Source organism: Phalangium opilio, unplaced genomic scaffold, assembly GCF_054372755.1.
Source record: "Phalangium opilio isolate 3A_F unplaced genomic scaffold, DU_Popi_V2 ptg001421l_1, whole genome shotgun sequence".
Classification (NCBI taxonomy): Eukaryota; Metazoa; Arthropoda; class Arachnida; order Opiliones; family Phalangiidae; genus Phalangium; species Phalangium opilio.
In genome coordinates this window covers 199,961-215,453 of record NW_028324258.1, presented here as the reverse complement: position 1 = coordinate 215,453, position 15,493 = coordinate 199,961, and positions in this window count along the sequence as shown.

Genomic DNA, 15,493 nt, shown 5'->3' with positions numbered 1-15,493 from the left:
TGTTTCTACTGTAGATACGGCGATGTCCTTTGAGTATGTTATAGTCAAATTTGTCCCCCATCTAACCATACTAAAAACATTGAGCTACGACAAACAGGGGCCGAAAAATTAAGCTAAACGTAAACAAACAACCCCTCCATAGGAAATGCATTAGACTATACTTTGCAGGCCCATAACTCTGTGTCTACTAGAGATACGGGGATGTCCTTAGGATACGTTATAGTCCAAATTGTCCCCCTTCTAACCATACTAAAAACTTTGGGTTACGACAAACAGGGGCCGAGTATTTAAGCAAAACGAAACGAAACAAACCCCCTCCATAGGAAATGCATTAGACTATACTTTGCAGGCTCGTAACTCTGTTTCTACTGGAGATACGGGGATGTCCTTTGAGTATGTTATAGTCCAATTTGTCCCCCATCTAACCATACTAAAAATATTGAGCTACGACAAACAGGGGCCGAGTAATTAAGCTAAACGTAAACAAACAACCCGTCCATAGGAAATGCATTAGACTATATTTTGCAGGCCCATAACTCTGTGTCTACTAGAGATACGGGAATGTCCTTAGGATATGTTATAGTCCAAATTGTCCCCCATCTAACCATACTAAAAACATTGAGCTACGACAAACAAGGGCCGAGATATTAAGCAAAATGTTCGTCAACTTTGGTATCGTCTCACTTATTTTTATTATGTTACTTATGATTTTTGCACTAAACTTTGGAGGCTCATAACTCTTGTTCTACAAGAGATACTGGGATCTCCTTTGGATATGTTATAGTACTCTTTGCTCCCCATACAAGGATACTTTAAACTTGAGGCTACCTCAATATCGTCGTCAACTTATTTTTTGTCTCACTTATTGTTAGAAGGTTACTTTTGATTTTTGAAAATAAACTTTGCAGGCTCGTTACTCTGTTTCTACTGCAGATACGGGGATGTCCTTTGAGTATGTTATAGACCAATTTGTCCCCCATCTAGCCATACTAAGAATTAGGGCTACGACAAACAGTAGTCGAGTAATTAAGCTAATCGTAAACAAACAAACCCCTCCATAGGAAATACATTAGACTAAATTCTGGAGGCTGGTAACTCTGGTTCTACCTGAGATACGTGGATGTAAATAATGTGACCTTGACACAAATGTTCGGATAATTATACAAAAAAAAACTTCGCGGTTTCGAACCTGTGGCCTTCCGGGAGTGAGGCGGATGCGATAACCGCTACACCAAAGATATGTTATTATTTTTAATCGAAAGAACAGGATCAAGTAATTAAGCATAACGTGAACAAACAAACCCCTCCATAGAAAATGCATTAGACTATACTTTGCAGGCTCGTAACTCTGTTTCTACTGTAGATACGGGGATGTCCTTTGAGTATGTCATAGTCCAATTTGTCCCCCATCTAACCATACTAAAAACATTGAGCTACGACAAACAGGGGCCGAAAAATTAAGCTAAACGTAAACAAACAACACCTCCATAGGAAATGCATTAGACTATACTTTGCAGGCCCATAACTCTGTGTCTACTAGAGATACGGGGATGTCCTTAGGATACGTTATAGTCCAAATTGTCCCCCTTCTAACCATACTAAAAACTTTGGGTTACGACAAACAGGGGCCGAGTATTTAAGCAAAACGAAACGAAACAAACCCCCTCCATAGGAAATGCATTAGACTATACTTTGCAGGCTCGTAACTCTGTTTCTACTGGAGATACGGGGATGTCCTTTGAGTATGTTATAGTCCAATTTGTCCCCCATCTAACCATACTAAAAATATTGAGCTACGACAAACAGGGGCCGAGTAATTAAGCTAAACGTAAACAAACAACCCGTCCATAGGAAATGCATTAGACTATATTTTGCAGGCCCATAACTCTGTGTCTACTAGAGATACGGGAATGTCCTTAGGATATGTTATAGTCCAAATTGTCCCCCATCTAACCATACTAAAAACATTGAGCTACGACAAACAAGGGCCGAGATATTAAGCAAAATGTTCGTCAACTTTGGTATCGTCTCACTTATTTTTATTATGTTACTTATGATTTTTGCACTAAACTTTGGAGGCTCATAACTCTTGTTCTACAAGAGATACTGGGATCTCCTTTGGATATGTTATAGTACTCTTTGCTCCCCATACAAGGATACTTTAAACTTGAGGCTACCTCAATATCGTCGTCAACTTATTTTTTGTCTCACTTATTGTTAGAAGGTTACTTTTGATTTTTGAAAATAAACTTTGCAGGCTCGTTACTCTGTTTCTACTGCAGATACGGGGATGTCCTTTGAGTATGTTATAGACCAATTTGTCCCCCATCTAGCCATACTAAGAATTAGGGCTACGACAAACAGTAGTCGAGTAATTAAGCTAATCGTAAACAAACAAACCCCTCCATAGGAAATACATTAGACTAAATTCTGGAGGCTGGTAACTCTGGTTCTACCAGAGATACGGGGATGTAAATAATGTGACCTTGACACAAATGTTCGGATAATTATACAAAAAAAAACTTCGCGGTTTCGAACCTGTGGCCTTCCGGGAGTGAGGCGGATGCGATAACCGCTACACCAAAGATATGTTATTATTTTTAATCGAAAGAACAGGATCAAGTAATTAAGCATAACGTGAACAAACAAACCCCTCCATAGAAAATGCATTAGACTATACTTTGCAGGCTCGTAACTCTGTTTCTACTATAGATACGGGGATGTCCTTTGAGTATGTTATAGTCCAATTTGTCCCCCATCTAACCATACTAAAAACATTGAGCTACGACAAACAGGGGCCGAAAAATTAAGCTAAACGTAAACAAACAACACCTCCATAGGAAATGCATTAGACTATACTTTGCAGGCCCATAACTCTGTGTGTACTAGAGATACGGGGATGTCCTTAGGATACGTTATAGTCCAAATTGTCCCCCTTCTAACCATACTAAAATCTTTGGGTTACGACAAACAGGGGCCGAGTATTTAAGCAAAACGAAACGAAACAAACCCCCTCCATAGGAAATGCATTAGACTATACTTTGCAGGCTCGTAACTCTGTTTCTACTGGAGATACGGGGATGTCCTTTGAGTATGTTATAGTCCAATTTGTCCCCCATCTAACCATACTAAAAATATTGAGCTACGACAAACAGGGGCCGAGTAATTAAGCTAAACGTAAACAAACAACCCGTCCATAGGAAATGCATTAGACTATATTTTGCAGGCCCTTAACTCTGTGTCTACTAGAGATACGGGGATGTCCTTAGGATATGTTATAGTCCAAATTGTCCCCCATCTAACCATACTAAAAACATTGAGCTACGACAAACAAGGGCCGAGATATTAAGCAAAATGTTCGTCAACTTTGGTATCGTCTCACTTATTTTTATTATGTTACTTATGATTTTTGCACTAAACTTTGGAGGCTCATAACTCTTGTTCTACAAGAGATACTGGGATCTCCTTTGGATATGTTATAGTACTCTTTGCTCCCCATACAAGGATACTTTAAACTTGAGGCTACCTCAATATCGTCGTCAACTTATTTTTTGTCTCACTTATTGTTAGAAGGTTACTTTTGATTTTTGAAAATAAACTTTGCAGGCTCGTAACTCTGGTTCTACCAGAGATACGGGGATGTAAATAATGTGACCTTGACACAAATGTTCGGATAATTATAAAGGTCTTTGCATGTTCCAAGCAAAAAAAAAAACTTCGCGGTTTCGAACCTGTGGCCTTCCGGGAGTGAGGCGGATGCGATAACCGCTACACTAAAGATACGATATTATTTTTAATCGAAAGAACAGGGTCAAGTAATTAAGCAATACGTGAACAAACAAACCCCTCCATAGAAAATGCATTAGACTATATTTTGCAGGCTCGTAACTCTGTTTCTACTGTAGATACGACGATGTCCTTTGAGTATGTTATATTCCAATTTGTCCCCCATCTAACCATACTAAAAATATTGAGCTACGACAAACAGGGGCCGAGTAATTAAGCTAAACGTAAACAAACAACCCGTCCATAGGAAATGCATTAGACTATATTTTGCAGGCCCATAACTCTGTGTCTACTAGAGATACGGGGATGTCCTTAGGATATGTTATAGTCCAAATTGTCCCCCATCTAACCATACTAAAAACATTGAGCTACGACAAACAAGGGCCGAGATATTAAGCAAAATGTTCGTCAACTTTGGTATCGTCTCACTTATTTTTATTATGTTACTTATGATTTTTGCACTAAACTTTGGAGGCTCATAACTCTAGTTCTACAAGAGATACTGGGATCTCCTTTGGATATGTTATAGTACTCTTTGCTCCCCATACAAGGATACTTTAAACTTGAGGCTACCTCAATATCGTCGTCAACTTATTGTATGTCTCACTTATTGTTAGAAGGTTACTTTTGATTTTTGAAAATAAACTTTGCAGGCTCGTAACTCTGGTTCTACCAGAGATACGGGGATGTAAATAATGTGACCTTGACACAAATGTTCGGATAATTATAAAGGTCTTTGCATGTTCCAAGCAAAAAAAAAAACTTCGCGGTTTCGAACCTGTGGCCTTCCGGGAGTGAGGCGGATGCGATAACCGCTACACTAAAGATATGTTATTATTTTTAATCGAAAGAACAGGGTCAAGTAATTAAGCAATACGTGAACAAACAAACCCCTCCATAGAAAATGCATTAGACTATATTTTGCAGGCTCGTAACTCTGTTTCTACTGTAGATACGGCGATGTCCTTTGAGTATGTTATATTCCAATTTGTCCCCCATCTAACCATACTAAAAACATTGAGCTACGACAAACAGGGGCCGAGTAATTAAGCTAAACGTAAACAAACAACCCGTCCAAAGGAAATGCATTAGACTATGCTTTGCAGGCCCATAACTCTGTGTCTACTAGAGATACGGGGATGTCCTTAGGACATGTTATAGTCCAAATTGTCCTTCATCTAACCATACTAAAAACTTTGGGCTACGACAAACAGGGGCCGAGAAATTAAGCTAAACGTAAACAAACAACCCGTCCATAGGAAATGCATTAGACTATACTTTGCAGGCCCATAACTCTGTGTCTACTAGAGATACGGGGATGTCCTTAGGATGTGATATAGTCCAAATTGTTGTCCATCTAACCATACTAAAAACATTGAGCTAGGACAAACAGGGGCCGAGATATTAAGCAAAATGTTCGTCAACTTTGGTATCGTCTCACTTATTTTTATTATGTTACTTATGATTTTTGCACTAAACTTTGGAGGCTCATAACTCTTGTTCTACAAGAGATACTGGGATCTCCTTTGGATATGTTATAGTACTCTTTGCTCCCCATACAAGGATACTTTAAACTTGAGGCTACCTCAATATCGTCGTCAACTTATTTTTTGTCTCACTTATTGTTAGAAGGTTACTTTTGATTTTTGAAAATAAACTTTGCAGGCTCGTAACTCTGGTTCTACCAGAGATACGGGGATGTAAATAATGTGACCTTGACACAAATGTTCGGATAATTATAAAGGTCTTTGCATGTTCCAAGCAAAAAAAAAAACTTCGCGGTTTCGAACCTGTGGCCTTCCGGGAGTGAGGCGGATGCGATAACCGCTACACTAAAGATACGATATTATTTTTAATCGAAAGAACAGGGTCAAGTAATTAAGCAATACGTGAACAAACAAACCCCTCCATAGAAAATGCATTAGACTATATTTTGCAGGCTCGTAACTCTGTTTCTACTGTAGATACGACGATGTCCTTTGAGTATGTTATATTCCAATTTGTCCCCCATCTAACCATACTAAAAATATTGAGCTACGACAAACAGGGGCCGAGTAATTAAGCTAAACGTAAACAAACAACCCGTCCATAGGAAATGCATTAGACTATATTTTGCAGGCCCATAACTCTGTGTCTACTAGAGATACGGGGATGTCCTTAGGATATGTTATAGTCCAAATTGTCCCCCATCTAACCATACTAAAAACATTGAGCTACGACAAACAAGGGCCGAGATATTAAGCAAAATGTTCGTCAACTTTGGTATCGTCTCACTTATTTTTATTATGTTACTTATGATTTTTGCACTAAACTTTGGAGGCTCATAACTCTAGTTCTACAAGAGATACTGGGATCTCCTTTGGATATGTTATAGTACTCTTTGCTCCCCATACAAGGATACTTTAAACTTGAGGCTACCTCAATATCGTCGTCAACTTATTGTATGTCTCACTTATTGTTAGAAGGTTACTTTTGATTTTTGAAAATAAACTTTGCAGGCTCGTAACTCTGGTTCTACCAGAGATACGGGGATGTAAATAATGTGACCTTGACACAAATGTTCGGATAATTATAAAGGTCTTTGCATGTTCCAAGCAAAAAAAAAAACTTCGCGGTTTCGAACCTGTGGCCTTCCGGGAGTGAGGCGGATGCGATAACCGCTACACTAAAGATATGTTATTATTTTTAATCGAAAGAACAGGGTCAAGTAATTAAGCAATACGTGAACAAACAAACCCCTCCATAGAAAATGCATTAGACTATATTTTGCAGGCTCGTAACTCTGTTTCTACTGTAGATACGGCGATGTCCTTTGAGTATGTTATATTCCAATTTGTCCCCCATCTAACCATACTAAAAACATTGAGCTACGACAAACAGGGGCCGAGTAATTAAGCTAAACGTAAACAAACAACCCGTCCAAAGGAAATGCATTAGACTATGCTTTGCAGGCCCATAACTCTGTGTCTACTAGAGATACGGGGATGTCCTTAGGACATGTTATAGTCCAAATTGTCCTTCATCTAACCATACTAAAAACTTTGGGCTACGAGAAACAGGGGCCGAGAAATTAAGCTAAACGTAAACAAACAACCCGTCCATAGGAAATGCATTAGACTATACTTTGCAGGCCCATAACTCTGTGTCTACTAGAGATACGGGGATGTCCTTAGGATGTGATATAGTCCAAATTGTTGTCCATCTAACCATACTAAAAACATTGAGCTAGGACAAACAGGGGCCGAGATATTAAGCAAAATGTTCGTCAACTTTGGTATCGTCTCACTTATTTTTATTATGTTACTTATGATTTTTGCACTAAACTTTGGAGGCTCATAACTCTTGTTCTACAAGAGGTACTGGGATCTCCTTTGGATATGTTATAGTACTCTTTGCTCCCCATACAAGGATACTTTAAACTTGAGGCTACCTCAATATCGTCGTCAACTTATTTTTTGTCTCACTTATTGTTAGAAGGTTACTTTTGATTTTTGAAAATAAACTTTGCAGGCTCGTAACTCTGTTTCTACTGCAGATACGGGGATGTCCTTTGAGTATGTTATAGACCAATTTGTCCCCCATCTAGCCATACTAAGAATTAGGGCTACGACAAACAGTAGTCGAGTAATTAAGCTAATCGTAAACAAACAAACCCCTCCATAGGAAATACATTAGACTAAATTCTGGAGGCTGGTAACTCTGTTTCTACCAGAGATACGGGGATGTAAATAATGTGACCTTGACACAAATGTTCGGATAATTATAAAAAAAAAACTTCGCGGTTTCGAACCTGTGGCCTTCCGGGAGTGAGGCGGATACGATAACCGCTACACCAAAGATTTGTTATTATTTTTAATCGAAAGAACAGGGTCAAGTAATTAAGCAATACATGAACAAACAAACCCCTCCATAGAAAATGCATTAGACTATACTTTGCAGGCTCGTAACTCTGTTTCTACTGTAGATACGGGGATGTCCTTTGAGTATGTTATAGTCCAATTTGTCCCCCATCTAACCATACTAAAAACATTGAGCTACGACAAACAGGGGCCGAGTAATTAAGCTAAACGTAAACAAACAACCCCTCCATAGGAAATGCATTAGACTATACTTTGCAGGCCCATAACTCTGTGTCTACTAGAGATACGGGGATGTCCTTAGGATATGTTATAGTCCAAATTGTCCCCCTTCTAACCATACTAAAAACTTTGGGTTACGACAAACAGGGGCCGAGTACTTAAGCAAAACGAAACGAAAAAAAACCCCCTCCATAGGAAATGCATTAGACTATACTTTGCAGGCTCGTAACTCTGTTTCTACTGTAGATACGGGGATGTCCTTTGAGTGTGTTATAGTCCAATTTGTCCCCCATCTAACCATACTAAAAACTTTGGGCTACGACAAACAGGGGCCGAGTACTTAAGCAAAACGTAAAGAAACAAACCCATCCATAGGAAATGAGTTAGACTATATTTTGCAGGCTCGTAACTCTGTTTCCACTGCAGATACGGGGGATGTCCTTTGAGTATGTTATAGTCCAATTTGTCCCCCATCTAACCATACTAAAAACATTGAGCTACGACAAACAGGGGCCGAGTAATTAAGCTAAACGTAAACAAACAACCCGTCCATAGGAATTGCATTAGACTATACTTTGCAGGCCCATAACTCTGTGTCTACTAGAGATACCGGGATGTCCTTAAAATAAGTTATAGTCCAATTTGTCCCCCATCTAACCATACTAAAAACATTGAGCTACGACAAACAGGGGCCGAGTAATTAAGCTAAACGTAAACAAACAACCCGTCCATAGGAAATGCATTAGACTATAATTTGCAGGCCGATAACTCTGTGTCTACTAGAGATACGGGGATGTCCTTAGGATATGTTATAGTCCAAATTATCCCCCATCTAACCATACTAAACACATTGAGCTACGACAAACAGGGGCCGAGATATTAAGCAAAATGTTCGTCAACTTTAGTATCGTCTCACTTATTTTTATTATGTTACTTATGATTTTTGCACTAAACTTTGGAGGCTCATAACTTTTGTTCTACAAGAGATACTGGGATCTCCTTTGGACATGTTATAGTACTCTTTGCTCCCCATACAAGGATACTTTAAACTTGAGGCTACCGCAATATCGTCGTCAACTTACTTTTTGTCTCACTTATTGTTAGAAGGTTACTTTTGATTTTTGAAAATAAACTTTGCAGGCTCGTAACTCTGTTTCTACTGGAGATACGGGGATGTCCTTTGAGTATGTTATAGACCAATTTGTCCCCCATCTAGCCATACTAAGAATTAGGGCTACGACAAACAGTAGTCGAGTAATTAAGCTAGTCGTAAACAAACAAACCCCTCCATAGGAAATATATTAGACTAAATTCTGGAGGCTCGTAACTCTGGTTCTACCAGAGATACGGGGATGTAAATAATGTGACCTTGACACATATGTTCGGATAATTATAAAAAAAAAACTTCGCGGTTTCGAACCTGTGGCCTTCCGGGAGTGAGGCGGATGCGATAACCGCTACACTAAAGATATGTTATTATTTTTAATCGAAAGAACAGGGTCAAGTTATTAAGCAATACGTGAACAAACAAACCCCTCCATAGAAAATGCATTAGACTATACTTTGCAGGCTCGTAACTCTGTTTCTACTGTAGATACGGGGATGTCCTTTGAGTATGTTATAGTCCAATTTGTCCCCCATCTAACCATACTAAAAACATTGAGCTACGACAAACAGGGGCCGAGTAATTAAGCTAAACGTAAACAAACAACCCCTCCATAGGAAATGCATTACACTATACTTTGCAGGCCCATAACTCTGTGTCTACTAGAGATACGGGGATGTCCTTAGGATATGTTATAGTCCAAATTGTCCCCCTTCTAACCATACTAAAAACTTTGGGTTACGACAAACAGGGGCCGAGTACTTAAGCAAAACGAAACGAAAAAAAACCCCCTCCATAGGAAATGCATTAGACTATACTTTGCAGGCTCGTAACTCTGTTTCTACTGTAGATACGGGGATGTCCTTTGAGTGTGTTATAGTCCAATTTGTCCCCCATCTAACCATACTAAAAACTTTGGGCTACGACAAACAGGGGCCAAGTACTTAAGCAAAACGTAAAGAAACAAACCCATCCATAGGAAATGAGTTAGACTATATTTTGCAGGCTCGTAACTCTGTTTCCACTGCAGATACGGGGGATGTCCTTTGAGTATGTTATAGTCCAATTTGTCCCCCATCTAACCATACTAAAAACATTGAGCTACGACAAACAGGGGCCGAGTAATTAAGCTAAACGTAAACAAACAACCCGTCCATAGGAATTGCATTAGACTATACTTTGCAGGCCCATAACTCTGTGTCTACTAGAGATACCGGGATGTCCTTAAAATAAGTTATAGTCCAATTTGTCCCCCATCTAACCATACTAAAAACATTGAGCTACGACAAACAGGGGCCGAGTAATTAAGCTAAACGTAAACAAACAACCCGTCCATAGGAAATGCATTAGACTATAATTTGCAGGCCGATAACTCTGTGTCTACTAGAGATACGGGGATGTCCTTAGGATATGTTATAGTCCAAATTGTCCCCCTTCTAACCATACTAAAAACTTTGGGTTACGACAAACAGGGGCCGAGTACTTAAGCAAAACGAAACGAAAAAAAACCCCCTCCATAGGAAATGCATTAGACTATACTTTGCAGGCTCGTAACTCTGTTTCTACTGTAGATACGGGGATGTCCTTTGAGTATGTTATAGTCCAATTTGTCCCCCATCTAACCATACTAAAAACATTGAGCTACGACAAACAGGGGCCGAAAAATTAAGCTAAACGTAAACAAACAACCCCTCCATAGGAAATGCATTAGACTATATTTTGCAGGCCCATAACTCTGTGTCTACTAGAGATACGGGGATGTCCTTAGGATATGTTATAGTCCAAATTGTCCCCCATCTAACCATACTAAAAACATTGAGCTACGACAAACAAAGGCCGAGATATTAAGCAAAATGTTCGTCAACTTTGGTATCGTCTCACTTATTTTTATTATGTTACTTATGATTTTTGCACTAAACTTTGGAGGCTCATAACTCTTGTTCTACAAGAGATACTGGGATCTCCTTTGGATATGTTATAGTACTCTTTGCTCCCCATACAAGGATACTTTAAACTTGAGGCTACCTCAATATCGTCGTCAACTTATTTTTTGTCTCACTTATTGTTAGAAGGTTACTTTTGATTTTTGAAAATAAACTTTGCAGGCTCGTAACTCTGGTTCTACCAGAGATACGGGGATGTAAATAATGTGACCTTGACACAAATGTTCGGATAATTATAAAGGTCTTTGCATGTTCCAAGCAAATAAAAAAACTTCGCGGTTTCGAACCTGTGGCCTTCCGGGAGTGAGGCGGATGCGATAACCGCTACAGTAAAGATATGTTATTATTTTTAATCGAAAGAACAGGGTCAAGTAATTAAGCAATACGTGAACAAACAAACCCCTCCATAGAAAATGCATTAGACTATACTTTGCAGGCTCGTAACTCTGTTTCTACTGTAGATACGGGGATGTCCTTTGAGTATGTTATAGTCCAATTTGTCCCCCATCTAACCACACTAAAAACATTGAGCTACGACAAACAGTAGTTGAGTAATTAAGCTAATCGTAAACAAACAAACCCCTCCATAGGAAATCCATTAGACTAAATTCTTAATGTCGTAAGAAATTGAAACTTGAAACTATTTTGATGAACTGACTTGAAACTATGGTTAAAGAACTTAGATTATGGTTGACGTATTGATTCAATTTAAAAAAATCTTAACTTTCTATTTTTGAACATTATTATTTTTAGTGCATAAATGCACAATTTTAACCTTAACACCCCTAAAATGCAAATTTGAAACTTAAAGGAGACATTCCATAGAGGTTATAAAGTACAAACCTCTCTTAGATATAAGTTTAATTTTTGTTTAATTTTTTATTTTGACCCCTATAAAAGTGTGTGAAAATTTATGAATATGATTGAATATTATGTTGAATATTAAAATTTGGATTAGAATCTATTTTGACTCTCAATTGACACATACCATCAAACGCGGTCACTTTTGATTCAGAAATTTATGAGCCCCTCGTTCCCGTTAAAAGGCCTTAACTCTCCACAACTGACTGCATTCTAACATCTTGTCTAGCGTTAGCGAGGTTGAATCATAAGTGAAAAGAGGTAGGTGTTTGTCTTGCATCTTCACCCCTCTAGTAAGACGTCGAACACCCCACCCACCCCCATAAACAACAAATGAAGAAGGCAGGTAAAGGCTTATAATTCACGTTAACGCAACTACATTCTCAGTTGGGCTCTGCGTTAACCCTACTCTTCCAATGCTTGGAGCATCACCCGATCGTTTGGTTTACGAAGAAAATGTTGGCTTTGGGCTCTTGGAAATAAAAACACTGGCCAAATGTAAGGAACAAGGCAAAAGAATTGAAAAAGCAATGTTAGCCAAAGACCCAACCACAAATATTTTAACGAGGAACGAAAATGGCAGTTTGATTTTGGATCAAAAACATAATTTTTTCTTCCAAATCCAGGACCAGCTGGGATTAACTGACCTGAAGTGGTGTGACTTACTCGTTGATTTTGGCAATGATGAGCCTTTCTGTGATATAATCCCTTTTGATTCACACGTATTTAATACTATAATGGCTCCTAAGCTCTTAGAGTATTTTTAAGTAATCTAGAAAAATCAATATAATTTAGGAATGAAAAATATGTGATATTTTGGCATAAAGTTAGATGATGTATGTTGAATACATGCTTAAATGGCTCCATGGTTCCTATAAAATGTCCAAACCGAATTACTCACTAACTCTCACCATTTGATTTGGGGAAAAGCAAAGTTTAAAATTACAAAAATAAAAGCATTAACAGTAAAATTAAATACTTCATTTATTTTAATGAAATTTCAACATCATATTTTAATTTAAAATTGAGGTGCTTTCTTTTTTACATTCAGCAAAGGCTCATTACAAAAGTTTATCAAATGACAGCAAATTTTCCACACTTTATTCAGCTGATTGTGCATGCTATTTGGAAATATTGTGTTCAATAAGTGGAATTTTTTACGCTTCTTATTACTAGTTCAATATGAATTCTAACAGTAGCTATGTCCCTGGTGTAAGATCCTGAGTCTGCAGAAAGCTTGGTTCTGTCTCCTTAAAAAGGGGGCATGTTTAACATCGCTCCTTTTTCCTTTAAACATTCCTCGATCAAAAAGCCTCTATCGGCCATTACCGAATCAGCAGCTTTAATCAGGGAACTAACCATGGTTAGTTCCCTATCAGAAATGCGTTCTAGTACCAAATCGGAAACAAAACATATAAATCCATTTGGAGTACAACCGATTAAGCCCTTCGCTGTGTTATGGGTCTTACAAGAGGACCAAGTATCGCTCTTGAAATCGTCAGGCTTTTGAATGAAAAACTCGGTGGCATCAATAATAACCCTAGTTTTTCCAAGTTTCTTCTTAAATTCTTCAGGCTCATGGTCATCCACTAGCTTTCGAGAAGGCCAGATTCTTCATTTAGATAATCTTTTCTCTAATAAGTCAATCCATACAATGCACAATTTGAAACCGTTGAAGACGAAATTTCAAAACGATACGCTAAATCTGCAACGATTTTTCTTTTTCATTCTAGCATAGGCATCCAGCTCGCTTCGTTGACAAAATCTAATCTTATTTATAACTTAATTTAACGTTAGGATTGTTCTAATTAGGGAAACGAGGAAGGATTTCGGTTATAATTAATTAAGTATTACGGAACATTTCTTATTTTTACATTCACTCATAAATTCTAATTTAATTAATTCAAAGGAACAAAGGATTATTAGTCAATATGCAAAATGGTTAATTATTAAAACGGTTATTATACGAAATGATGTTACAAAAGGTGCAAAGCTCTTACTGTTTTACGGTTTGTTCTTATTCCATCGTTATACCATGGTATAGGTTTTCACTTACGTTAGGTTGACTTATTGTTTTCTTATGGTAAACTGACTTCTGGCAGAAAAACGCCGACGTCGTTATCTTCTAAATGCTCCTGGTTTTCATGACAAATCCTATTTCAAGTCCTGGTCGAGCTTTGCTTGGAAGTTCAGAGGAAAAATGGTCGAGAATACATTTCAGGCAACATAAAATCGTAAAAAAAGCGACGCATGATTTTTCATTAACCTTTTGATTTCACTGTGTAATTTTAAAGCTGTTGAGTTCAAACATAAGAAAAAAATATATAGCTCCCAATAAGTATGAAACGTAGTACATTTTCATACTACAGCATTTGCTCCCAAATTTGACGAGCTTACGCTTTTACGCCCCGTGGGAGAAGTTTCGGTACTACGAGTAAAAGGGAGGGTGAAACCATCGCCGCCACCTAAGGTGTCCGCGAAAGGCACGATGGGCCGGGAAAATATGGCCGCGCCCGTAGAGACACAAGATACTCCTTACCTCACTACATTGTAGGCGCTAGCCTCGTTCGTCAAAATATCGCGCCATCTATTAATTTATTATGATAATTTTGACATGTACTTAATCAGTTATATTTATCATAATAATAATAACTTCTAGACCTTTTAACTATTTAATTACGATATAAAATTTGAAAATTTTCTAAACAAATATTTCAACTTTTTAACGCCAAAAACTCTTAATAGGTGGCATTAGAAACTTTTTTCAAATTTCAATGGAAGAAAATGCCGTTTACATGGCTTAAATGGAGAGTTTCATACTTATAGGGAGCTATATATTATTTGTCATGGTTCAAATTGTTTCAACCTTTCATGCTCCCACTGGAGGCAATTCTCTAACTTTTAAAGCGAGTTATGGCAAGTGCTACGTATCGTTCAAAGGGTTGGTGCCAACCCCGTTCCGTGGTCTATGGGAGCTCGATATCTAAATAGGCGATTAACAATACACAGAAAAAACAACGTGTAGGTTTTGAGCACATCGATTTGATTTAAACATGTTGAAAATCTAAATCCCTAGATTTGACGTGCAAAAACTAAACACCAACTAGTACCAATGGGTTTAATACCTAAACATATAAAAACTAAACAAAACAGCGCAATGAAAGCCTTTGAAAACACGTTTAAAATCTAAACTTGTAGTAAAGTGGGCATAAACAGAAACGCCAGGGTTTAACGTGTTCAAAACAGTCTCAAGGTGTAAATGGTATAAACATATTGACGTGATGTGGTTAACTTGAGCACCTAAGGAAGAATAATTAATATTTTATTTGGTGAATCTGTTTTAACCCCTTCTCATGCCAAGAGGCCAAGGGAACGGGGTACATTCATTCATTCTCTGGTGTTTGACGCGTTAAAAGAAAGAATTTACTCACAAAAGAGTCATATTAGCACTTCGGCCATATTTGGTAAGTAAATAAAATTTTATTATTATATTAGTTAGGTTTATAATGTAACAGGGTTTAAATTTGAGTTATGAATTCTAATTTTACAAAAATGTTGCTCATTAAACGGTTTGACTCATCAAAAATGTTTCAGTGTTATTTTTGTTTTGAACTGTAAGTTTAGATCAGAGGTTTATTAATTATAACCGATCAAAATATATTACTAGTTATCTTGGTGTACCATCGTGAAAACATCAAAATGGGGTTTTTTATTAAAAA